Raw genomic sequence first — 27,396 nt, 5'->3', positions numbered from 1 at the left:
CCACCCAGTTCGAGCTTCCCAGAGGCTTTGTTTACCTACTTAAGCCTCAGCAATGACGGGCGCCCCTCCCCCAGCCTTGCTGCCGCCTTGCAGTTGGATCTCAGACTGCTGTGCTAGGAATGAGGGAGGCTCCGCGAGTATGGGACCCTCCCAGCCAGGTGTGGGATATAATCTCCTGGTGTGCCATTTGCAAAAACCCTAGGTAAAGCGCAGTATTCGGGTGGGGGTTACCGGATTTTCCAGGTGTTGTGTGTCTTAGTTCTCCTGGCTAGGAAAAGGGATTTCCTTCCCCCTTGCGCTTCCCAGGTGAGGCGATGCCTCGCCCTGCTTCAGCTCTCACTGGTCAGGTTGCAGCAGCTGACCAGCACCGATTGTCTGGCACTCACTAGTGAGATGAACCCGGTACCTCAGTTTAAAATGTAGAAATCACCAGTCTTCTGTGTCGCTTGTGCTGGGAGCTGGAGACTGGCGCTGTTCCTATTCGGCCATCTTGCTCTGCCTCTTTTTTTTTTCCTAGATAGGGTATCACTCTGTCCCCAGGCTGGAATGCAGTGGCATGCTCACTGCTCACTGCAGGCCCAATTTCCTGGGCCCAAGGGCTCCTTCCACCTCAACCTCCCTAGTGGCTGGGACTACAGGTGTACAGTGCCACACCTAGCTAATTTTTGTATTGTTTGTAGAGAGAGAGTTTTTCTATGTTGTCCAGGCTGGTCTCAAACCCCTGGGCTCAAACAGTCTGCCCACCTCAGCCTCCCAAAATACTGGGATTACAGGCGTGAGCCACCATGCCCATAAAACAAGTCTTACAGTGAGAAAATGTTATCATTTAGAGTTTCTCTGACTAATGTGGGTGATTCTAATACTAATTCTTATGAAATTCTGATGGTATCAGTTGTATCATCTTTCTTAGAATCTACTGGGGGCAAAATAGAAGGATTCATAAATCACTCAACTTTTTTTCTTCCTCTGAGCGCCTTGATATCCCAGGTGCATCGGAAACTACTTAAAACCATTTCTATGGTTTGAACATGTTCCCTAAAAAGCACATTTTGGAAACTTAATTCCCAACTGCAACAATGTTGGAAAGTGGGTGGGGCCTAATGGGAGATGTTCAGGTCAAGAGGACTCCAGTCTTATGAATGGATTAATGCAAACTTTAAAAGGGCTTGAAGCTGCAAATTCAATCTCTTGCTCTCTTGCGAGTGCTCTTTTGCCCTTCTGCCTTCTACCATGGGATGATGCAGCAGGAAGGCCCTCACCAGATGCCCATTCCACAATCTTAGACTTCCCAGCCTCCTGAAGCAGGTGCCAAATAAACTTCTGTGTATTATAAATTACCCAATCTGTGGTATTCTGTTAGAGCAGCACAAAACAGTCTAAGAGAGCTATTAGAGCTATTGTAATCAAATTATTTTAAATAATTAGCATCATTTTCAATATCTCAAGGAAATGAAATAATTTGCCCCAGACCATAGATTAATAAATAAAAAAACAGCATCTTGGAAAATAAAATTCTAATGTATTTTTTATTGTCTTAGAAATGTTTTTATATTTATTAGTGATACCACACCTATCAAGTATTAGCATTCTCATCTATAATCATTGCCATTTTTCAAAAACCACAGTAAGGATACCATCTAGACCCAGTTAATAAGATAACTGACCATTCTTATTCTTATTATGTCAAAGGATGGTCTAGAGAAAACAGTTCATTTTAAACATCATCCCTAAGAATTACTAACATTCTCTTGGGACAGAGAAGAGAAGGCTCCCATTGCTTGTCAGTAGATTTGACAGCAGACTTTCATTCTTTTCTTTTTTTCTTTTTTGGATACAGAGTCTTGCTTTGTTACCCAGGCTAGAGTGCTGTGGCACTATCTTAGCTTACAAAAACCTCTGCCTACTGAGTGCAAGCAATTCTTGTGCCTCAGCCTCTTGAATAGCTGGGATTATAGGTGTGGGCCACCACACTCAACTAATTTTTAGTATTTTTAGTAGAGATGGGGTTTTACCACATTGGCCAGCCTGGTCTCAAACTCCACTTTCTTTTTCTTTTTTTTTTTTTTTTGAGACGGAGTCGCGCTCTGCTGCCCAGGCTGGAGTGCTGTGGCCGGATCTCAGCTCACCGCAAGCTCCGCCTCCCGGGTTCACGCCATTCTCCTGCCTCAGCCTCCCGAGTAGCTGGGACTACAGGCGGCCGCCACCTCGCCCGGCTAATTTTTTTGTATTTTTTAGTAGAGACGGGGTTTCACCGTGTTAGCCAGGATGGTCTCGATCTCCTGACCTCGTGATCCGCCCGTCTCGGCCTCCCAAAGTGCTGGGATTACAGGCTTGAGCCACCACACCCGGCCTCAAACTCCACTTTCTTTGGTTTGTTTGTTTGTTTGTTTGTTTGTTTGTTTGTTTGTTTTTTGAGACAGGGTCTTGCTCGGTTACCGAGGCTGGAGTACAATGGCACAATGACAGCTCACTGCAGCCTGGACCTCTTGGGTTCAAGTGATCTCCCTGCCTCAGCCTCCCATGTAGCTGGGACCACAGGCCCATGACACCATGCCTGGCTAACTTTTTCATTTTTTGTAGAGATGAGGTCTCATTTTGTTGTCCAGGCTGGAACATCAGATTTTCATTTCTAAGCACATATAGTACTCATTTAAAACTTATACAGCTATCAAGTGGATAATATCTCCCTTCTTCCCAAGATTTGATTGATGATTTAATTCTGTGATCATCTACTTCATGAGGGTGTGATTTCATGAGAGTCATTTTAATTCTCTAGGTCTGAGATAGAATTGAAGTGTTACTTTTTTGATTGTTAATTGTGAAATCTCAAAATTCATTTAACCCACTTTTGAATCTTATACACCAAAAAATGACACACTCCAGGCATCCCAAGTTATTTAACTTTATCCTGCCCTCTAGATTCACGATCAGCACTTAACTTAAACTCAGTTGGATTGTAAATGTAAATGGCTCTAGACAGTCCCTGAATCCTGTTATCTCCCCAAGTGAAGGGCTCTTAATCATCAAAAAAGTACCCTGCCAATGTATTAGATTAAAAATAACATCAGTGGAATGCCTATTTCCAAATGCCTTTTTTTTTTTTTTTTTTTTTTTTTGTACAGGAGTGCAAGTAACTTAAAAGTAAAATTTTAAAGCTTATAAAAGTTTGGTTTATGAACAAACTTTTTGCACATTTAAATATTTAAAGTTCTCTTGCTTTGGCAGCCATTATCTAAAAATTATAACTATTTCTTTTCAACTTCTTGGAGAAATTACAAGTTCAAATCAAGTTACCAGATGTAAATGACTACTGTTTTCAAAACTCTCTGCACAGAGTTTTTTTTTTTTTTTTTTTTTCAAGTAGAGGCTTTCAAAACCACTTTGATATTATCAAAAGTCCAAGCTTAGCCACATATTTTATTTTCACATTTGGACTTTTCTCATGAATGTGTCATGCCCAAGGCAAAATATAACTGCATAAATAGAAACTAAGTTTGTATCTCTGCTTAAATAACCAAGAGATGTTGCATTTGAAACAGCAAAACAAACCAACATTTTCATTCCAACTACTCTTTGAACGATCATTATTATTATTATTTTTTTAGACGGAGTCTTGCTCTGTCACCCAGGCTGGAGTACAGTAGCACAATCTTGACTCACTGCAACCTCTGCCTCCCAGGTTAAAGGGATTCTCCTGCCTCAGACTCCCAAATAACTGGGATTACAGGCATGCACCACCATGCCTTGCTAATTTTTTTGTTTTAAGTAGAGACGGGGTTTCATTATGTTAGCCAGTCTAATCTCAAACTCCTAACTTCAGGTGATCTGCCTGTGTCAGCCTCCCAAAGTGCTGGGATTACAGGTGTGAGCCACCGTACCTGGCCTGAACAATCATTTTCTATAAACTCCATCATCTAGACTGCCCACTACTTACTAGTGGCAACACATTAGCTAGTTGATAAACAACTGGACTCAATAACAATTTACTAAATTTTGTGAGAAATTATATTATCTGTTGATACAAGTTTGTGGTTTCATATGATCTCAAGATATAACCCGTGGGAATATCAAGGATCCACAAAGTTACCATACACATTTTATAGATGAGAAAAATAAAGTTCAGAGAAGGTGACTTTCTCAAGGAAACACACTTAATAAATGGCAAAGTCTGGGAGTCAGCTCTAGTGAGAAAGCGTATTCCATTTCCTCCGTGAATGGGACCTTCTAAGCACCAAAACTCAGCAGACATTCTACACATAGGTGATATTTTTCTTTTATAATCAAAGCTTGAGCTATATAGTGACAAAGATGATAGAGTCCACAAACCCATATTTGCAATTCTGAAATTCAAAAAGCCCCAAAGTAGGTTTTGTAATTCGTTTCACACCTGACCTGACTTGAATTCATTTGGTGGCAAAACTTGGCCTGAAATGTAATGATTTTTCATGGCTCTTATTTATTTCATTTAGTGTGAATAATCATATATTTTGTTGCATAATTATTAACATGTTCATTACAAGGCTCTTCCTCAGACTAAATGGGACTCTTATGTCATACGTGGTAAATGTACAGTATTACTTATAATTTTTTTTAATTCTGAATTTCAAAACACCTGGTCTAAGGGTTTTAGATAAGAAACTATAGACCTGAAGAACAAAAATATTAATTGCAATAGCAATGAGAGCAAAACTTGCATTCTACAGATTGATCTCATCTTTATGTATTTTTACAAAATACTTTCAAGTATATCTTACTGCGTTGTCACCAAATGTGAATACTTCCTAATGTCTTTGGACAGATTAGCGCTGTTATCAAGTCCCTTGGCCACATATAGGCCTGATATCAAACTGATGCAGGATTTTTCTTCTCCCTTTGTGAGCTGATGACCCCTGGCCAGCGACACTCCATGCAGGGCCTTGCTCAGCCACACTGGTATGCCCCAAATGGCCTGTGTTATAGCTTGTACCCACATTTGTTCCTGAGCTCTTGTATTGTGCATAAGAAGAATGAGGATATGCAAGACATTGGAGGGTGAAGAGGGTGGAGAATAATTGTATTGAGCAATGAAAATGGCTTTCAGTGGAGAGGGGACAGGGTGGGGATGGGTCCCCTGTGTGGCTGGGTCTGAGGCCTTTTATGGACTCAGAATGGGGAGTGCATGCTGATTGGTTTGTGAGCATGCAAGAAAAGTTAAAGCGATGACACCACTCAAAGGTGGGCATGACAGTGTAGAAAACCAATTAGGAAAGGGTAGGTATATGTAAAATGGGTGAAGGATGGGAACTAATTGGAGGAAGGTGCACCAAACAGGAAGACAAGTTCTCAATCCAGCCCAAGGATTTAACTTGTAGCTTGGCTTTCAGGCTTTAAACTGTCTTCAGCCTGGAGATGGGGTTTTGCTGGGGATCTGCCCCCTATCTGCCTAGGTATTTGTCTGCCTCTATCAAAACTAAGTTTTGATATCTTAAGTAGGATATTAATGTTTAAAATTAATAATATTGTATGTCTGTGTGTATGTCTGGTGTCTGTGTATGGTTTTCCTTCTCCTGGGCTTTTCTTATAATTAAATTTCTCTAGTGATTTTATTTTTATATTGGATGGCATAAGATTTTTATTTAGTTGTCTAAATGTAACTATCCCACTGTAATAAATTAAGGGCCTTAGTAGTCGGGCGTGGTAGGCTTACACCTGTAATGCCAGCACTCTGGGAGGCCGTGGGTGGATCACCTGATGTCAGGAGTTTGAGAACAGCCTGGACAACATGGTGAAACCCCATCTCTACTAAAAATACAGAAACTAGCTGGGCATGGTGGTGTGTGCCTGTACTCCTACTACTCAGGAGGCTCAGGCAGGAGAATCACTTGAACTCAGGGGGCGGAGATTGCAGTGAGCCAAGATCACACCACTGTACTCCAGCCCGGGCAACAGAGCACGACTCCATCTCAAAAAAAAAAAAAAATGTTAAGGGCCTTAGTGAACTGTGTTATGAAAAAGGATTCCTGCATATATACAAAGAAAACAAAAGAGTTAATTCTTATATAAGCATAAAAAGTGTTTCTTTGCCTCAAAAATTATGGATAATCATATTTAATAGAGATATCAAGATATTTACTGTCCAGAAAATTTTAAATTCAAATCAAGATTTCAAATATAATGTTAGTTGTTTACTGGATCAGTAGTTTTCAAATTTTTTTCCTACTGCAAAACACGTAATGGATACAACATATTCTATCCAGTAATGGTGGGGAGAATTATTCACAAAATAGTTATTATTTATACATGCAGCAATCATTCCCATGCCTAGGGTCCAAGAGGACGAGTGTGGATCAGCTTGAATTTTAATAAAAATCCAACACATTTCATAAAGCTCCCATCATAGGTTCTGGAAGCTCATTTCCTATAGTAGCAACTTACCCTTACTCTAGCATGTTCTTTGCTGGCCTTGGTTGCAGGCCTAGTGTGAAAGGAATCTAGAATGGATGAAAGAGGAGGTAGATTATAAATACCAACTATAGCTTTGGGACCACTGCAGCAGTAGGGAGTGTAACCTGTTCTTTTTTTTTTTTATAATTTAAGTTCTAGGGTACATGTGCACAACATGCAGGTTTGTCACGTATGTATACATGTGCTATCCCTTCCCCCTACCCCCACCCCATGACAGGCCCCAGTGTGTGATGTTCCCCTTCCTGTGTCCAAGTGTTCTCATTGTTCAATTCCCACCTATGAGTGAGAATATGTGGTATTTGGTTTTCTGTCCTTGTGATAGTTTGCTGAGAATGATGGTTTCCAGCTGTATCCATGGCCCTACAAAGGACATGAACTCATCTCTTTTTATGGCTTTTTAATGGCTGCATAGTATTCCACGGTGTCTACGTGCCACATTTGCTTTTTTTTTTTTTAATTATACTTTATATTCTAGGGTACATGTGCACAATGTGCAGGTTAGTTACATATTTATACATGTGCCATGTTGGTGTGCTGCACCCATTAACTCGTCATTTACATTAGGTATATCTCCTAATGCTATCCCTTCCCCCCCCCCAACCCCACGACAGGCCCAGTGTGTGATGTTCCCCTTCCTGTTGCAAATGTTCTCATTGTTCAATTCCCACCTATGAGTGTGAACATGCTGTGTTTGGTTTTCTGTTCTTGTGATAGTTTGCTGAGAATGATGGTTTCCAGCTGCATCCATGTTCCTACAAAGGACAGGAACTCATCCTTTTTTATGGCTGCATAGTATTCCATGGCATATATGTGCCACATTTTCTTCATCCAGTCTGTCATTGATGGACATTTGGGTTAGTTCCAACTCTTTGCTATTGTGAATAGTGCAGCAATGAATATACATGTGCATGTGTCTTTATAGCAGCACTATTTATAATCCTTTGAGTATATACGCAGTAATGGGATGGCTGAGTCAAATGGTATTTCTAGTTCTAGATCCTTGAGGAATCGCCACACTGTTTTCCACAATGGTTGAACTAGTTTACAGTCCCACCAACAGTGTAAAAGTGTTCCTATTTCTCCACATCCTCTCCAGCACCTGTTGTTTCCTGACTTTTGAATGACTGCCATTCTAACTGGTGTGAGATGGTATCTCATTGTGGTTTTGATTTGCATTTCTCTGTGGTTGAGTGATGATGAGCATTTTTTCATGTGTCTGTTGGCTGCATAAATGTCTTCTTTTGAGAAGCGTCTGTTCATATCCTTTGCCCACTTTTTGATGGGGTTGTTTGTTTTTTTTCTTGTAAATTTGTTTGAGTTCTTTGTAGGTTCTGGATATTAGCCCTTTGTCAGATGAGTAGATTGCAAAAATTTCTCACGTTCTGTAGGTTGCCTGTTCACTCTGATGGTAGTTTCTTTTGTTGTGCAGAAGCTCTTTAGTTTAACTAGATCCCATTTGTCTATTTTGGCTTTTGTTGCCATTGCTTTTGGTGTTTTAGACATGAAGTCCTTGCCCATGCCTATGTCCTGAATGGTATTGCCTAGGTTTTCTTCTAGGGTTTTTATGGTTTTAGGTCTAACATTTAAATCTCTAATGCATGTTGAATTAATTTTTTATTAAGATGTAAGGAAAGGACCCAGTTTCAGCTTTGTACTTATGGCTAGCCAGTTTTCCCAGCACCACTTATTAAATAGGGAATCCTTTCCCCATTTCTTATTTTTGTCAGCTTTGTCAAAAGTCAGATGGTTGTAGATTTGTGGTATTATTTCTGAGGGCTCTGTTCTGTTCCATTGGTCTGTATCTCTGTTTTGGTACCAGTACCATGCTGTTTTGGTTACTGTAGCCTTGTAGTGTTGTTTGCAGTCAGGTAGCATGATGCCTCCAGCTTTGTTCTTTTTGTTAACATTTGTCTTGGCAATGCGGGCTCTTTTTTGGTTCCATATGAACTTTGAAGCAGTTTTTTCCAATTCTGTGAAGAAAGTCAATGGTAGCTTAATGGGGATGGCAATGAATCTATAAATTACCTTGGGCAGTGTGGCCATTTTCACAATATTGATTCTTCCTATCCATGAGCTTGGAATGTTCTTCCATTTGTTTGTGTCCTCTTTTATTTCATTGAGCATGGTTTGTAGTTCTCCTTGAAGAGGCCCTTCGCATCCTTTGTAAGTTGAATTCCTAGGTATTTTATTCTCTTTGAAGCAATTGTGAATGGCAGTTCATTCATGATTTGGGTCTCTGTTAGTCTGTTATTGGTGTATAAGAATGCTTGTGATTTTTGCACATTGATTTTGTATCCTGAGACTTTGCTGAAGTTGCTTATCAGCTTTAGGAGATTCTGGGCTGAGACAATGGGGTTTTCTAAATATACAACCATGTCATCTGCAAACAGGGACAATTTGACTTCCTCTTTTCCTAATTGAATACCCTTTATGTCTTTCTCCTGTCTCATTGCCCTGGCCAGAACTGGCAAGACTAATAAAGAAGAAAAGAGAGGAGAATCAAAGAGATGCAATAAAAAATAATAAAGGGGATATCACCACCAACCCCACAGAAATACAAACTACCATCAGAGAATACAATAAACACCTCCACACAAATAAACTAGAAAACCTAGAAGAAATGGATAAATTCCTGGACACATACACTCTCCCAAGTCCAAACCAGGAAGAAGTTGAATCCCTGAATAGACCAATAGCAGGCTCTGAAATTGAGGCAATAATTAATAGCCTACCAACCAAAAAAAGTCCAGGACCAGATGGATTCACAGCCGATTTCTACCAGAGGTACAAGGAGGAGCTGGTACCATTCCTTCTGAAACTATTCCAATCAATAGAAAAAGAAGAAATCCTCCCTAACTCATTTTATGAGGCCAACATCATCCTGATACCAAAGCCTGGCAGAGACACAACAAAAAAGAGAATTTTAGACCAATATCCCTGATGAACATCGATGCAAAAATCCTCAATAAAATACTGGCAAACCAGCAGCACATCAAAAAGCTTATCCACCATGATCAGGTGGGCTTCATCCCTGGGATGCAAGGCTGGTTCAACATACACAAATCAATAAATGTAATCCAGCATATAAACAGAACCGAAGACAAAAACCACATGATAATCTCAATAGATGTAGAAAAGGCCTTTGACAAAATTCAACAGCCCTTCATGCTAAAAACTCTCGATAAATTTGGTATTGATGGAGCGTATAACCTGTTCTATTAACTTTCCTGAATTGAGTCTTTTGTGGATTGTTGCCAGCCACTTTCTTGAAGGCTTTGGATTGGACTTCATGTAGGACACAGTGGATCTTATGGTACAAGGGGTGAACTGCAGTGGACACCTCTTATGCTCCACTTCACATCCTCTCAGCCCATCTTTTACTAGTGACATTACAATGGCCTATACAACCTAAATGTTCAAAGTTTAAGGGAGTCATTATCTTTCTGAAAAAAAATCCTTGATACAGGGGTAGTGGGGATGGGTGTATAAATGCTCCTACCTCCTCTTCAGGAAGACCACTGTGAGAGATATTTTATGGCTCTTTAGAATATCCCAGCAGCATCAAGCCTATGGATCAACTTGATAACATGTCCTTTTCCCCCTTCTTTCTCTTCTGTTTTCTAGATTGCCTCTTAAGTAAGCTGTCTTAAGGGGCCACCCAGGATTAGTCTTGCCTGTTATATGTTTCGTTGGAAGTTCTTAAGGCTACAGTTGGGCTTGAAGATTTGCAAGAAAGACTCACAGAACTCAGAAAAGCTGGTATGTTCATGATTACTGCTTATTACAGAGAAATGAGTACATACTAAAACCGGCAAATGGGAAAGGTGTATGGGACCATGTCCAGGAGATATCAGGCACAAGCTTCCCGGTGGAGTTGCATGGGGATGCATTTAATCCTCCAAGCAATGGTATGTGACAACATGTGTGAATTATTACCACTCAGGAAAGCTCACATAAGTCTTGATATCCAGGGTTATTGTTGCAAATTGGTCAGGTAGGCAGGACCGACTTTAATTACTTGGCCTACAGCCCCACCCCTCTGCTTATGTCAAATTGATACAGTGTGGTCCAGGACCCTCTGGCATATGAAAACATGCTTCATGAGGCAGGATATTCCAATGGCTCAGAGGTTATCTGCCAGGACTGGCCAGTCAAGGACCAGTCCTGTGAAGACAGGCTTTCTTTGGAACTTAAAGCATTTGAGCAACCCAGACCTGCTGAGTTAACCCTTTACTGCACACATGCGTTGGTCTTATCACTCTAACTACAACATAAGATTCTCAAAGAAATGAATATTTATGTAATTTTTCCCCCCAAGTAAATACTTAGCAAATTCCCTCTGCCAGAGTTAGAGCAAATCAGCATTCCTGAATTCCACCCCATAACCTTTTTTTTTTTTTTTTTTGAGACAGAAATCTCATTTTGTCACCCAGGCTGGAGTGCAGTGGCACCATCTTGGCTCACTGCAACCTCTGCCTCCTGAGTTCAAGCCATTCTCATTCTTGAGCCTTCCAAGTAGCTGGGATTACAGGTGCCTGCCACCATGCCTAGCTAATTTTTGTATTTTTAGTAGAGACAGGGTTTCACCATGTTGGCCAGGCAGGTCTCCAACTCCTGACCTCAAGTGATCTGCCCACCTTGGCCTCCCAAAGTGCTGGCATTACAGGCGTGAGCCACTGCACCCGGCCAGTATTCCCGAATTCCCAAACTAATTTTCTCCCAAGAGTATGTTTCAGTGTGCATTTTGAAAAGTACTCTGGGGTGTTTGTACACCAAGTCCCATCAGTCCTCAGTTGAGGGTTCTCAGGGATATTAATTTCCCCATTTCTTCCTTCTGACCTGCCATTGTGCATCTGGGCAGAGCACATGACCCCAAAATGCCCTCAGGCAAAGAGGTGCAGGTACCCACAGCTGGAAGTGAGCTGGAGTATGCTGAAGGGGCAGGGAGAGGAATCCAGGTGAGGCACTGCAGCAGCTGCTACAGTGCTCCAAAGTTCCCTAGGGTTGAGGAGGAAGAAAATGAGTTAGAATTTTGGAAGCCTTCAACTCATTGTCACTTGATAGTAGCATCTCTTATCTCCTAGAACACAACACAAATTCCATCTTTGGAGCTCAAAAAGCTGAAAGTCATACAAGACTAATATACTGGGTAAAGTCTAATGTAAACTGGTATTAGCATTATGTTTGCATTATAGTTTAGGTTATAACTTCAAGGAATAGGTGCATATCCACTATAAATCAAAAATGATTTTTTAAAGGTTTAGTCAAAACAAAATGAGTACACACTGCAGATGGAGAGCATGGCCTTTCATCATGAATATTAACTAAATAAACATAAAGACATTTAAAGACCAAGTTAATAAAGGAGTGAGCAGATAGGATCTGAATAGCACATCCCAAAGGGAAAAAATGTATTAAGAACCTGAATAGTCATCTGATGTGACTGTGCTTGTTGTCTGAAGATCTCTTCTGGGGTTTTGTAAGGGAATTTTATGGAGAACAAACGAACATGGGGCAAAATATAAATGGCTGGAGTCTATGATAAAAGCTTATAGGGAATAGTGCTATATTATTTCTTTAATTTTCTCCAGCACTGTTTTTACAGCTATCTCAGTGAGCAAAATGAAAATTTTATAAATAACTTCTTGCATGGAGCTCTCTGATTTACCCCATTCAGAGCAAGCTACATCTGTGCAGGCAGCATAGCTTAGCTGTGGAGGCAGGGGGCAAAGAACTGACTTGACTGAAAAAAATGAACACATTGGCAAAAGGTAGCCAAATTCTAAAAAAAGCAGGGGTGGAGGAGTAGCTTTTAAGAGCTCTGGCTCAAAAACAGAGATATAGAATTGATCTGAGTGATATATTAATATTGCTTAATAAAGAATATTGTAATACGACTGGGTGGCCTAAGTGAAAATGCAGGAAAGGGGATCAGAACAACCAAAGTCAGTAGTGTCCTTCCAGCTGACGTTGACTCTGACCCTAAGGAAAACAAATACACTTACTAAGGGCTCTTAGTTAGAGATAAGTTAGAGATAACTCCCTGCTCTGAGTTAGAAACGACTCAGCTTCTGAAAATACTCTGCCATTTCTATCAACCTCCCTTTGCTCTGAATGCGTGCTCATAGAGCAAACTACTGATTTGTTTTCACACAGACTTTAAGATATCTTGAAACCAGGAAGAGCTTGCTGAAGAGCGGACATGACTAGTCTGTCATGGCAAAAGAACAGCCTCGATGATAAATTGATGATTTGGTAGGTATTGTTATCTTAAGTCAGATGGCTGCTTTGGTAGGCTGAAAAAGTCAAGTTCCTGGGTTATGAAGTGAAGGACCATATTTGGAAGTAGTAAAGCCAATCCATGAGGCCTGGCCTGGAAAACTAGCCATGCAAGCCCCACTCAGTTGACCTATACACCTTCAAACTGGACAATAGTACCCACATTAGTAGTATATGTGTAAGAACATATGTAAAAGAAAACCTCCTCAAAGCACACAGACAAAAGGGCCTAGGACACTATGAAGAGCTCAGACTCTCCAAGGAGCATTATCGAGACACTCTGTGCCTCTACTTCTGCTCCTTTGAGATTCCAAAATCTATACATACAAACGTTGTCCTCCAAATTCCTTCTGAGAATCTGTATGTTCTTTCAAAAAAAAAAAAAAGGTTGCTCACCCTGGGTAACATAGCAAGACCCCATCTCTACAAAAAAATATAAAAATGAGCCAGACATGGTGGCACACACCTGTAGTCCCAGCTACTCAGGAGGCTAAGGCAGGAGAATCATTTGAGCCTAGGAGCTCAAGGCTGCAGTGAGCTATGACAGCACCACTGTACTTCAGCCCAGGCAACAGAGCAAGATCCTGAATTTAAAAAAAAAAAAAAAAAAAAAACAAGCAAACAAAAAGGTTTCTGTTCAAATGCTTTTTGGAACTTTACTTTGGAAATTTCCCTTAGAGCTATTTATGCAAAAATATCTGTTGTTTAAGCCACCCAGTCTATGATAGATTTACCGTAGTAGCTTGAACTGACTGAGACACTCTCAACCACATTCTCATCTCCTGGAGAACAGGAACCCGGTCCATTCTCCTCTAGAGTCCCCTGCACTCTTACTTGTGCAAAGTAGGTGCTCAGTGGAGGTTTGTTAAACTACTGAGTGTGATTACTCATACCTTTACATAGGAAACTTTTTGCAAATAGACTCAAAAATATTTATTTGACTTTTACCACTTAAACTAGAAAACAGTTAACTACTTGGCAGCAGAACAGGGATCTAGACCTGATACTCTTGTAAGAGGGGTTCATTATCTTGTCCATTGGATCATTCAGATAGTCCTTTCAGAAAGAGACAGAATGCCTAAAAGATAAAGGGTCGTGTCATGACAAGGGTCTTTTTACTTGCCGCAACAGTTTTGGTTGCAGAGCAGTTCCAAGACTCTGGGTGTTGCCCATGTCAGGTCCTGGTAAGAGTTCCCCAAAGAGCATTTCCTGTCCTTTTGCATGACAAATGCCAGCCACAGTCTTACCACACAGTTGAGTGAGTGGATTGATGCTCTATCACATAAGAAATGCCATGCTAAATAAGCATGATACAGGTAATGGTTTTGTTCTTTTCATCTGTATAATATATTATAACGTGTTATTTTCTATTATGAGGTCTTCATAAGCAAGACAATATGTTCTTCAATTTCCTGTTCTTGTCTCATTGTTTTCTCTGACCAATTTTATTCAAAATTCTCCTGTATGCTTGTTTTTTTTTTTTTTTTTTTTGTCAAACTGACCACAATGTAAGTTGAGAGCAATGTAAAACAGAAACTTCGAAATTGGCAGCCATGAGACAAGAGGCTGTTTTTAATTCGTTGGGAGAAATAGGATTAGGGAAAGATGTTTTTTGTGTGCTATCAGCAGTTTAATTCATTAAGATTTTAGTAAGGTACTTCTGAATGGCTACTTCTGGTGGCTTTGCTTTATTTAAATTGACTTAACTCCATCATGTCTCAATATTTGTTCTTGACATTTCTGTGCATCATTTATGTTCCGGAAAAAAGGTAGTCCCTGTCTTGAGAGAGCTTGTATTAGTCTTCTCTCACGCTGCTAATAAAGACATATCTGAGACTGGGTAATTTATAGAGGAAAGTGGTTTAATTGACTCACAGTTCCACATGCCTGGAGAGGCCTCACAATCATGGCAGAAGGTGAAGGAGGAGCAAAGCCATGTTCTTACACGGTGACAGGCAAGAGAACATGTGCAGGGGAATTCCCCTTTATAAAACCATCAGATCTTGTGAAACGTATTCACTTTCATGAGAATAGCACAGGAAAGAGCCGCCCCCACGATTCAATTACCTCTCCCCAGGTCCCTCCCATGACACGTGGGAATTATGGGAGCTACAATTCAAGATGAGATTTGGGCAGGGACACAGCCAAACCACATCAGAGCTTATGTCTTAGGTTGGAATATAGAGAAGCAAACAAAAATAACCACAATAATATGTTACATGTTATAATAAATTGTAATGTTTTGTGTTATATAAAATACAAAGATACAGAGTGGTTGATTATTTCTGGCTTAGAATAGGCAGCTTAGGCAAGCAAAGTGAAAAGAGGAGTTCCAGGCAGAGGGAAATGTAGGAGAGGAGAATTGAGGCTGGAATGTGCACAGGATAATCAGGTAAACAACAGTGAGTGATGGGAGGTGGTGGGGAGAACGGATGGAGGCGTATATGGAGAGCTGGGCTCAGGTGAGGTTGTAAAGGGGCTTTGTTTACTGTGCTAAGATATTCATGTACTATCTGGAGTGGGTGGTGAGACGCCATCAAGAGTTTCAAGTGGGTTTCAATGAGTACACAGAAATGAGGTTGGAATGTGCACAGGATGTTCAGGTAAACAATAGTGAGCGATGGGAGGGTGGGGGAGAACAGATGGAGGCATATCTGGAGAGTTGGGCTCAGGTGAAGTTGTAAAGGGGCTTCATTTATTGTGCCAAGATGTGCGGGTACTATCTCGAGGGAGTGGTGAGAAGCCATCAGGAGTTTCAAATGGATAGGTGTTGTGGTAAGATGTGTGTTTTAGAAGATCACTCATGCAATGTGGGAGGTTAATGGAAGAAGAGTGAGCCAGGAGACGGAGCTGTTAAGCACCTTCAGGACTGATTCAAGCAGCAGCGGTGGAAGAGGAGATGGATGCGAGAGACTGTTCAATAGATCCCAGCGGCCTCACTCTTCAGAGAGATTACGACAACGTAATGGGAGATAGACAGAAGAGTAGCATGCCAGAGAGTGTGCACAATTGTCCATCCATGTCCTCAAACTCAGTTTGCTACTTATTTCTTAAGCACAGCACCGTAAGACACTGTAGGTTGTGAATTTTATTCTATTTATTTATGATTTGTGATTACTCATTATTTTAGACTAGATCAGAATTTGTGATGAAGAAGATAGTTGGGTACAATTTGACTTGGCCCTATATATTAAAAAAGAAAGGAAGACTTACTAAAAAGAGTTAAAGATTTTTTCTTTTTTTAAACTCTTTTTTGAGACAGGGTCTTTCTCTGTTGCCCTAACTGGAGTGCAGCTATGCTATCATAGCTCACTGCGGCCTCAAATCCCTGGGTTCAAGCAGTCCTCCCACCTCAGCCTCTTGAGTGGCTGGACTTCAGGTGTGCACCACCATGGCCAGCTAATTATTTCATTTTTATTTTTTGGTAGAGACAGAGTCTCACTGAGTTGCCCAGGCTGGTCTCTTAACTCCTGGCCTTAAGTGGTCCTTCTGCCTTGGCCTCCCAAAGTTTTGGGATTACAGGTGTGAATCACTATGCTCAGCTAAAGATTTCTTCTAAAAAGAGCAGTTTGGAGCCTTTAAAAAGCATGAAAGGCCACAGAAATGTAACATGTGCCAGGTCCCCCATCCATGCAGGAGCCATACCACTGTCCTCCCCTCTCGTGCTCTTCACCCAGGTTTCTCTTCTGTGGTTGCCAAAGAAGCCAGTGGGACCAATCTTAGACATACTAGAAAAACTGTGGGTTTGGGAGTGAGGAAAAAGGGAAAATATTCTCCCTAACAATATAGGAAGAGGTGGAAGGAACTATAGCTTTAAAATCCCCTGCCAATTTTAATTTTGTTCTTAGGGACATTCCAGCACAATGGAAAGAAAGAGGGATTTGCTATTAAGAAAGTAAAAGACAAGAGTGCTAACATTTTTTGGGTTTTGTTGTTGTTAGAATAAGGAAAATAAAGCTAGGTAACTTACCCAATGTCACAGAACCAGTAAACAATAGTAGAACTGAGGCTTGAACCAATCACATGGGTTCCTAAACAATGGAAGATTTTGGGCCAGGCGTCGGGGTTCACACCTGCAATCCCAACACTTTGGGAGGCCGAAGTGGGTGGATCGCTTGAACTCAGTAGTTCAAGATTAGTCTGGGCAAGATAATGAGACCCCCGTCTCTACCAAAAATACAAAAAATTACCCAGGCATAATGACGTGTGCCTTTAGTCCCAGCTACTTAGGAGGTTGAGGTGAGAGGATCACTTGAGACCCGGAGGCAAAGGTTGCAGTGAGCTGAAATTGTGCCACAGCACTCCAGCCTGGGCAACAAAACAAGACCCCATCTCAAAAAAAAAAAACAAAGAATGGAAGATTTTTAAGAAAGAGAAAGGTACTGATGTGGTACTCATGAGAACAAAGAAGAGAACATCTAATATTTGGGGATCCAAAATGTAAAACAAACCTAGAAAGATGAAGAAGACCATATGGATCAAATCTTTCATGAATGACTAAAATTAACCACATGTCCTCCCAATCCCTGGTTTTCTGTACTCTGTACGCTTATAAATTTTTTTTAAAAACTTTTATGGTTACAGATGTACAGGATTATCACTTGCTATTTTTGTCTTTTTAGTGATTATTTAACTTAAAAGCACAAACTATAAATTATGTTTAATGCAATGATACATTCAATAGCTGGTTCTAGACAAATAACTCCAGATTAGAGATCTGACCAATAATACAGTCACATAGAAATAGCAAAAATATGACCTGCCCGTTGACCTTAATTTCAGTTGGAATTACCAGGGATTTAATAAAAGATGAATAACTTATCCCCATCATCATTATCATCCTCATTACTACTAACATTGATCAAGCATATCAAGTGTCCTAGGAACTGTATATTATCATTTAATCATCATTATCACTCTATGAGAAGGTGTATTGCAATCGCTTGTCATGGATGCAATAACCATGGCTTAGGGACTGCAGCAGATGCTTTTGGAGCACTATGCTACATGCTCTGCTACACCTGATATCAATCCATCTTGGTTATACAGTTCCACACATGTTGCCCACATCAATTCATTAGCATTTTACTAATGGGGGGTTCCCTATAATTGTCAATATGACACTGAGATAATGCATGCTATGGCCACATTCTGGCACAATTTATTCTTTGCATAGGATGGGTTCCAGGGCCAAAGTCACTTCCATGGAGTTAGCTAATTGGTTAAGGACATCAGCATTGCTCTAGTTGGCTGCCTGGGGAAGCTTTGAAGCCTCAGGAAGCTTCTCAGCCACTTGACAATCTGGAAGTGTCAGGGAGCTAACGACCAGAGGGGACTCTCAGTCAGTGAGGGCAAGAATCAGGGCTGAGACAGCTTCTGAGATGCAATCTATCACACAATTGAGTCTCAGTTGCCCCCAGTGGTAACCAGGTAATTTGCATGCTCTCTATTGGCTTCTCTTGCTTCCAAGTCTCACTTTTCTCATTTCTGTTTCCCAGGATCACCTTTGAAGTAAATTATCTTTACCCAAGTTCTCAGGAGAACCCAAAATCAGGCAGGTATATTAAGTAGTTTTCCCAAAGACACTCAATAATAGGCAGAGCCAGGATTTGAACCCAGAAAGTCGGTTTTCAACAACTGTGGTCTTAGGCACTGTGCTGAGGAACATGGGCTCTAATGCAAACAATAGGCACCATGTTATATAAACTCCAGAGAGTCACATTAAGAGTATTTACACAGAGCACTGAGTCTAGTGATAAATAAGTGTGATCTTCATACCTACATCAGGGTCATTAGTAAGAATCCATTCAAGGTGGAAAGTAATATATAATTGGAGTAGTTATCAGGTTTAGAGGCAAATTTTGGACAGTCTTTGCAGACCTGTGTTCTGGTTCTGACTCTACTACTAAAAACACTTTGTGATTTGGGCCATGTCATTGAACTCCTCTCCTCATCTGTAAGGTGAAGACAGCAATTCTCACTCAGCCTGCTGCCTAGGACTACTGAGAACCCCAAGGGAGATACAGTACCTGAGATTTCTTTGACTCTTATAAAGCACTTGGCTATTATAAATTACTATTGTTAAAACTTTGACTCATCACCCTTATCAATTTCTTTGATTATTTCTGCATATGTTATGCAACATTCACGATGAACAAACTTTTTAAAGGATATGCTAAATAGTATAATATATGACCTTGCTGTGATGTTAGTTATAAGAGAGTGGAATTGAATATGGAACAGATCTGATTTTGAGCCTAAGAAATAGCATTTTACTAATGGGGGCTTCCATATAATTGTTAATATGGCACTGACATAATGCATGCCGTGGCCTCATTCCAGCATACTGTATTCTTTCCCTAGGATGGATTCCAGGACCAAAGTCACTTCCTTGGAGTTAGCTAATTGGTTAAGGAAATAAGTTAACTCTTCCAGACCATTATCCTTAGTACCAATTAGTGCTAATGGATACTAATAAAGAATAAGCTATAATAAAGAATGGGCCAAAACCAACCTAAGGACGTTTAATGAGATAAATGTAAAATCATAGTCCTAGGGACAACGAAGTTTAGAAAAGGGACACTGGTCATCATCTCATTGTTTGGGAGAACCCAATAAATATTACTCTGTGCTGAACCAATTGAGAAATAAGATAAAGAAGTAAGACAGTTGGGATCAAAACTATTATATTATCACTGATCAAGTTGATAATGAAGAAACTGGTTTAAGCGGGGAAGTGGCCCTCCCAACAGGGAATCCTACTGGACTACTGCAGACCTCCCAGCCCAAAAAAACTGCTTGCAAAACTTAGAGCATGGGTAGAGTAGGCCAGAGTATGTGCTTTTGGTGGCCTGTTTATTCCTGAAGAAAGATGAGATGGTGTAGCAAGTTGGTGACAGTGCCAGGGCTGAAACCCAGTGCTGTTCTATTTATTTATGCTTTTTAAAAAGGAGACAAATCAGAATGGCAGACACCTCCTGCTTTATTAGCATTGCGTCTGAAAAAAGCTGGAGGTGGGGATTGTTTCGTCAACTACTAACTTAATATGAAACAGTCTGTGATGGGTGCGGCTCTGGTATAGGGTCCAGATCACAGACAATATCATTTCTTGTGTTCCTAAAACTGATATGAGAATTGTACTCAACTCCAGAAGCCACGTTTTATTAGGAGGATTGAAAATAAAAAGTACAGGATACCATGAGGATAGTAAGAAGCTGAAACAAAACTGGAGTTTAAAAAGCCCTCACAGAAAAGAGAAAGGACACTTGTTTCTGCAGAGCTCCGGAAGAAAGAAGGCGGAAACCTAGACTAGTAGTAGAAAGCTGAACGAAGGCAGTTATAAGCCAATAGAAGGAAGAACTTTCTAATACACACACACACAGACACACACCCCTAAGCAGTGAGTAGGATGCAAATTTGATCATGTTTCCTCCCTTTGATCCTGTTTCCCCTTGTCTAAAACTACTGAATGGTTCCTCAGTACTCTTAGGATAAAGATCAAGTTCCTTAGGAGAGTTTACAAGGTCTTTTGGGGACTGGCCCCTCCTTCGTGTTCAGCCACAGCCTGCACCTGGTCCCCTTTCCCACTGATGGCAACCATACTGACTTCCCTTCTGTCCCTGGGGCACAGCAGCCTCCTTCCCACCTGTTGAAAGTGCCAGTCCTTCTGCCTGGGTAGTCTTCCTTCATTTCTACATCAAGCCAGCTTGTACTCATTCTTCAGCTCTCAGTTTACCCATCCTCTGGGAGAGCTTCCTGACCAACAAGAGATCATTTTGCCTCTGTGCGCTCTGTGCACTGCTCTTCTTAAGCATTTGTCAGAGTTGTGCCTTTACTTTTGTTTTGTTTTGTTTCTTTTTATTGTGGTAAAATATACATAACATAAAATTTACCATTTTAGCCACTTTCAAGTGTATAGCTTAATGGCATTAAAGACATTCACATTGTTGTACAACCATACCATTATTCATCTCCAGAACCTATTCATCATCCCATACTGACACTCTATACCCATTAAACACTAATTCCCCATTCCCCCTTGCCCCTAGTCCCTGGCAATCGCTATTTCACTTTCTGTCTCTGTGAATTTGACTATTCTGGGTGCTACTTTTTTTGTTTGACTCTTTTATTAATGTTTGTTTCCCCTACTAATCAATGAATTCCATGAGAACAGGGAATGTGTTTTTGCTGGCAACATCCCAGAGCCTAGCACAGTGTCCGGCATATGGAGCTCCTGAAGAAGGAGTGGAGGGGAGGAGACAAGGAAAGAGGAAGGAAAGGGTTTCCTGGAACTGGAATGTCTTAAGCAGAAAATATTAAGGACCATCTTAAAGAAACATAGTTGAAAATATTTCTGCAATGGACAGCAAGATTGAACAAGTTGAAGTTATTCAGCAAATATTTACTAAGCACATACTGTGTTCTAGGTACGAGGTACAAGGGGATGCTGTACTGAACCAATCTGTGCACTGATGTATATGGTACATTTCAATTCTAAGAATTGCTTTTGTTTTGATTAGATGGAACAAATCCATTCAATACCACGTGACAGAAAAAATAAGAATGTACAGCATTCTGGACCAGGTTTTCATCCCAAATTGCAGTCATATCTAACTTCATTAACTACATATTCTTGACCTTGAATATTGGAATTACTTTTTATGGTGAGCCATAGCTATGATTTACAGAGGATGGGAGATGGAGAATTAAGTTAATGTCTTGTGGAAAACAACTGTGAGAACTAAAATAAAGAACCATTCCAGTGATTCAGACCAACACTTTTTAGTGACCACTAAGTACGCAATTAAATAGAACGCAACTGAGCTTGTTTCCACTGAGTGCTTCCAAAGAGTTTGAATATGTAAGAACAGAGATGAGAAAAATTCTAATTTCCTGTTCCTAGGATGTTGTCCGCAGTAAAAGGCTCCATTTGGAAGCAATTGCTTAAAACAATTTTAACTTTGGTATTCTAAAACTGTGTACTTGTGATGAAAGAATGAAATCAGACGCAGTTCTTTCTGTCGGGAGAGGCAGAGGCAGAATAGATCATGAAGGAACAGGATTATGAAGGAAAAAGAGCCGATTCTGAGCTTAAAGAGCACAAAATTAACTCCTTGCTGATATTTAATTTCTCTGTGCAATTTGTTATTTTATTATTCTATTTATCTTTTTGAGACAGCATCTTGCTCTGTTCCCCAGGCTGGAGTGCAGTGGTGCGATCTCGGCTCACTGTAACCTCTGGCCTCCTGGATTCAAGCGATTCTCCTGCCTCAGCCTCTCAAGTAGCTGGGATTACAGGTGTCCTCCACCACACCCAGCTAATTTTTGTATTTTTTAGTAGAGACAGGGTTTCACTATGTTGCCCAGGCTGGCCTCAAACTTCTGACCTCATGATCCACCCGCCTCGGCCTCCCTAAGTGCTGAGATTACAAGCGTGAGCCACCACACCCAGCCTATTTTATCATTTTCTTGCTGGCCTATTCAGAGTCACTGGTGAAACTCATTCATTGTTATTAAATACCTTCCCACCATCACTGACCTTGGAGCGTGCTGCCTAGCAATAGCCATGTGAGAAGCAGCTTGAAGGCCATTTAGCGCCACAGTGCATGGCCTCTGCCCTTGGGACATTTGGTTTGGGATCCACGTTTGCAGTCACTGCTATCTCTGTCCACATTGCCTTACCACCTATAGCCTATGCCCTTGTCCTCTTCTTGTGCATCAGCAAGAGTTTTGTGCACGGGAAAAGTATTGTTGTATCTTAAGGAATATCAGATCAGACTAGTCTACAAGATGCAGAACAAGTAAGAACATGGAAAGAGACTGAAGATACTTTGAAAGAGAAGATGATGGAGTGAGATTTTGGAGGAGGTGGGAGGGGTGAAACAAATGCCCATTCATCTGAAAAGTCATTTTAAGACTGAGTTGCAGAGGGCTGCTAAAAATGCTCAGGGTTCTCTAACTTGGCAACTGTTCAAATGCGCAGCTCCTGTATTATTGCTCCTTCTATATTTGTTTCTTCTCATCAAAGTACTTTAGTAAAATAATAATAATTTAAGAGAAATTTATCATTCAGCTCTCAAAATACAGCCATTCAGAATACAATTTAACTACACTGGCTTCAGTGCTTTGTAAATGTTTGGGATCTCATTAATTTTGACCTAAGTTGATTAGTATATTTAAGAACCATATTATATAAATGTAGTTTTATAAATTCCTACATAATAGAATAAGCATGACATAAATAAATAGTTTATTAACAATTCAGGTATATCCAAATGGTGAAATATCTAAACACAATTGTATCAAGGTAACCATATGGATATACCTGAATACTAAAAACAAACAAACAAACAACAAAAAAACGTAGAAAAGTGGCTTTTTTTTTTTTTTTTTTTGAGACAGAGTCTCACTCTGTCACCCAGGCTGGAGTGCAGTGGCGCCACCTAGGCTTACTGCAAGCTCCGCCTCCCAGGTTCACGCCATTCTCCTGCCTCAGCCTCCTGAGTAGCTGGGACTACAGGCGCCTGCCACAACTCCCGGCTAATTTTTTTTTTAAAGGTATTTTCAGTAGAGACGGGGTTTCACTGTGTTAGCCAGGATGGTCTCGATACCCTGACCTTGTGATCCGCCCGCCTCGGCATCCCAAAGTGCTGGGATTACAGGCGTGAGCCACCGCACCCGGCCCAAATATCATTTTCTTTAATCTGTGTCTATGGATTACAATTTTAGCTGTTGCTACTAATGCTTACTTCCTAGAATTGACTCGTCAGGAGTTTGTTCTAACACTATTTCTAAATACAATTTGTAACTTTTACCGTTAGTCACTGATTGCAGCAAAGCTGCAGTTTTGTACCATAGGTGACTAGGTAGCCATCCAGGGATCAAAAGTTCTTCATTTTCTCTCTCTCTCCCCTCATTCTTTCTCTTCCCAAACCACATGTTTCCTAAGCCAAGTTTATTTTAGCAAATCCTGCCTCTCTGACACCAACTGAAAAGGGAAAAAACATTTGTTTGTTTGTTTGTTTGTTTGTTTTTCCCCCTTATATTCTCACTTAATACTGACAACACTGCACTTCTGGCCACCAATTGTGTAGGGATCTTTTTCACACCAAGCAATTCCCTAGTTCGCTGCAGACACTGACTGGGCATTTTACAGTTTAACCCAATATTAACAGTATCTACCTGGAAATGGCTTTCAGAGCACACAGGTTAAGGGCTCAGTCCCACAAGTGAAGATGAGACTCCACTTCAGATGCCAATCACAGCCTTGTCACCTGCGTTTCCGGCTGACCAGCTATAAATCAGAGGTTTGCATGACCTCCTGCTGGGTTCAGTCATTTGCTAACACGGCTTATAGAACTCAGGAAAACAGTTTAGGAGTCAAATTTTGAACTGGAAGCAGTGTATAATACTAGATTACCAGATTATTACAAAGAATATATTGAAAGATAGAAATGAACAGTCAGATGAAGAGATACGTAGGGAGAGGTCCAGAAGGGTCCCAAGCACAGGACCTCCTGTCCCTATGGAGCTTCTGGGTGTGCCACCCTCATAGCACATGGCTGTGTTCTTATTCATCACCCAGAAGCTCCCTGAACTTCATTCCTTTGGGTTTTTATGGAAGCTTCATTGCAACAACATGATTGATTAAATCATTGGCTGTTGGTGATCAACTCAACCTTGAGCTCCTCTGCCCTCCCTGAAGGTGAGCACTGGGGCTGGAAATTCCAACTCTCTAATCACATGGTTGGTTCTCTTGGCAACCAGACACCATCCTGTGGTTATCTGGAGGCTTTCTAAAAATCACCTCATTAACATAAATTCGTGTATGGCTAAAAGGGGCTTATTATGAATAACACAAGATGCTTCTTTCACTTTTATCATTCTGGAGCTGTTTCAGGGACCAAGGGCAAAAAATCAAATATTATAACAATAAGATACAACCATAGCTCTAATAGCTTAGGAAATTTCAAGGGTTTTAGGGGCTGTGAACCAGGAACACTGGATGAAAACCAAAACATATACTTCTTATTATATCACAATATCACACAACTCTATGCAATAAATATTATCTTCACATTTCAGATGGGGAAACAAATGTAAAGCGAGGAAGGGACTTCCCCAAAGAGAAATATAAATTACATTGAAATGAAATCAAATTAAATCATATTGTGAATGTAGACTAGAGGTGAAGCATGAATGACACTTGATATTTTAATTAAATTCAGAATTTAGGTCTTTGAGAATGAAAGATTAAAGGTTCCTGACTGAATTAAATAGTTTAGTACCATAAAGTATAAACTTTCCTCTTAGTACTACTTTCACTATATCCCGTAACTTTTGGTATGTTGTGTTTCCATTATTATTTGTTTCAAGAAACTTTTCAATTTCCTTCTTAATTTCTTCATTGAATCACTGGTAATTCAGGGGCATATTATTTAATTTCCATGTGTTTATATAGTTTTTTGAATGTTTTAAGGCTTGTTTTGTCCTTTTCTTTCAGCCTGAAGACTCTCTTTAGCATTTTTTTGTAGAAAAGACCTGGTGTTGATGAAGTCCTTCAGTTTTTGTCTGGTAAAATCTTTATTTCCCCTTCATGTTTTAAGAAGATTTTCACTGCATATACTATTCTAGCATAACATATTTTTTCCTTCAGCACTTTAAATATGTCATGCCACTTCCTCCTGGCCTGTAAGGCTTCCACCAAAAAGTCTGCTGCCAAACGTATCGGAGCTCCATTGTATGTTATTTGTTTCCTTTCTCTTGCTGCTTTTAGAATCCTTTCTTTATCCTTGACCTTTGGGAATTTGACTATTGAATATCTGGAGGTGGTCTTCTTTGGGTTAAGTCTATTTGGTGTTCTATAACTCTCTTATACTTGAATATTGATATCTTTTCCAGATTTGGAAAGTTCTCTGTTATTATCCCTTTGAATAAACTTTATATCCTGATATCTCTCTCCACCTCCTCTTTAAGGCCAATAACTCCTAAATTTGCTCTTTTGAGGCTATTTTTTCTCTATCTTGTAGGCCTGCTTTATTGCTTTTTATTTTTTTGTCTCCTTTGTGTATTTTCAAATCATCTCTCTTTAAGCTCACCAATTCTTTCTTCTGCTTGCAATTCTGCTGTTGAGGTTCTGATGCGTTCTTCAGTAGGTCAATTGCATTTTTCAACTCTAGAATTTCTGCTTGATTCTTTTTAATTGTTCCAATTTCTTTGTTAAATCTATCTAATATGATTCTGAATTCCCTATGTTATTTTAAATTTCTTTGAGTTTCCTCAAAACAATGATTTTGAATTCTCTGTTGAAAGGGCACATATCTCTGTCTCTGCAGGATTGGTCACTGGTGCCTTATTTAGTTCCTTTGGTGAAGTCATGTTCTCCTGGATGGTCTTGATGCTTATGGATGTTTGTCAGTATCTGGGGATTGAAGAGTTAGGTATTTATTGTAGTCTTCACAGTGTAGGGTTGTTCGTACCCATCCTTCTTGGGAAGGCTTTCCAGGTACTCTAAAGGACTTGGGAGTTGTGATCTAAGTCTTGGACATTGTAGCTTTATCTGTATTAGAAGATACCCCAAGCCCTGTAATGGTGTGGCTCTTGCAGACTCGTAGAGGTACTGCCTTGGTGGACTTGGATTATACCCAGAAGAATTCTCTGGATTATCAGGGAGAGACTCTTGTTCTCTTCCCTTACTTTTTCCCAAACGAATGGAGTCTGTCTCTGTGTGCTGAGCTTCCTGGAACTCGGGGAGGAATGACACAAGCACAGTTGTGGCTACCACCACTGGGACTGTGCTGGGTCTGACCTGAAGCAAACACAGCACTGGGTTTTGCTCAAGTCCCACAGTAACCACTGTCTGGCGACTGCTTGTATTTTCTCAAGGTCCTAGGGCTCTACAATCAGCAGGTAGCAAAGTCAGTCAGGAGTGTGTCCTTCCCTTCAGAGAGGCAAGTTCCTTCCCCACCCCAGGGCCTGGGCAGATCTAGAGATGCCATTGGGGAGCCAGGACCTAGAGTCAGAAACTTTAGGAATCTACCTGGAGCTCTATTCTACTATGACTGACTTGGTACCCAAGCCAGAAGTCAGAGTTATTCCCACTCTTCTCTCACTTTTCCACTAGCAGTAAAGTCTCACCCTACGGCCACTACCACCGCAGGCCCATGGCCAGTACTGCAGGACTACTGCTGATGTTCACTCACAGCTCAAGGGCTCTTCAGGTAGCGTATGGTGAATGCTTCCACACCTGGGACTCTCCCTTCAGGGAAATTGGCCTCCCTGTGGCCCACGACAGGTCCATAAATGTCCAAGAGCCAAGGCTTAGAATCAGGGACCCCAAAGGCCCACTTGATGCTTTATACCATTGTGGTTGAGCTGGCACCCAAGCTGCAAGACAAAGTCCTCTTTACTCTTCCTTCTTCTTTTGTCAAGCAGAAGGAGTCCCTCCCCATACCCACCATAGCTGGAAATGTGCTGAGTCACACCTGAAGCCAGCATATCTTTGAGTTTCACCCAAGACCCATGGCAAACACTGCCTGGGTACTACTACTAATTATTCGGGGCCCAAGGGCTCTTTAGTCAGCAGGTGATGAATACTACCATGACTGGGTTCCTCCCTTCAAGGCAACTGGTTCCCTTCTGGCCCAGAATGTGTCTAGAATTGTTGTCTGGGAG

Source organism: Rhinopithecus roxellana, chromosome 2 (genome assembly GCF_007565055.1).
Source record: "Rhinopithecus roxellana isolate Shanxi Qingling chromosome 2, ASM756505v1, whole genome shotgun sequence".
Taxonomy (NCBI): Eukaryota; Metazoa; Chordata; class Mammalia; order Primates; family Cercopithecidae; genus Rhinopithecus; species Rhinopithecus roxellana.
Note: the sequence above shows the minus strand (reverse complement) of the source record.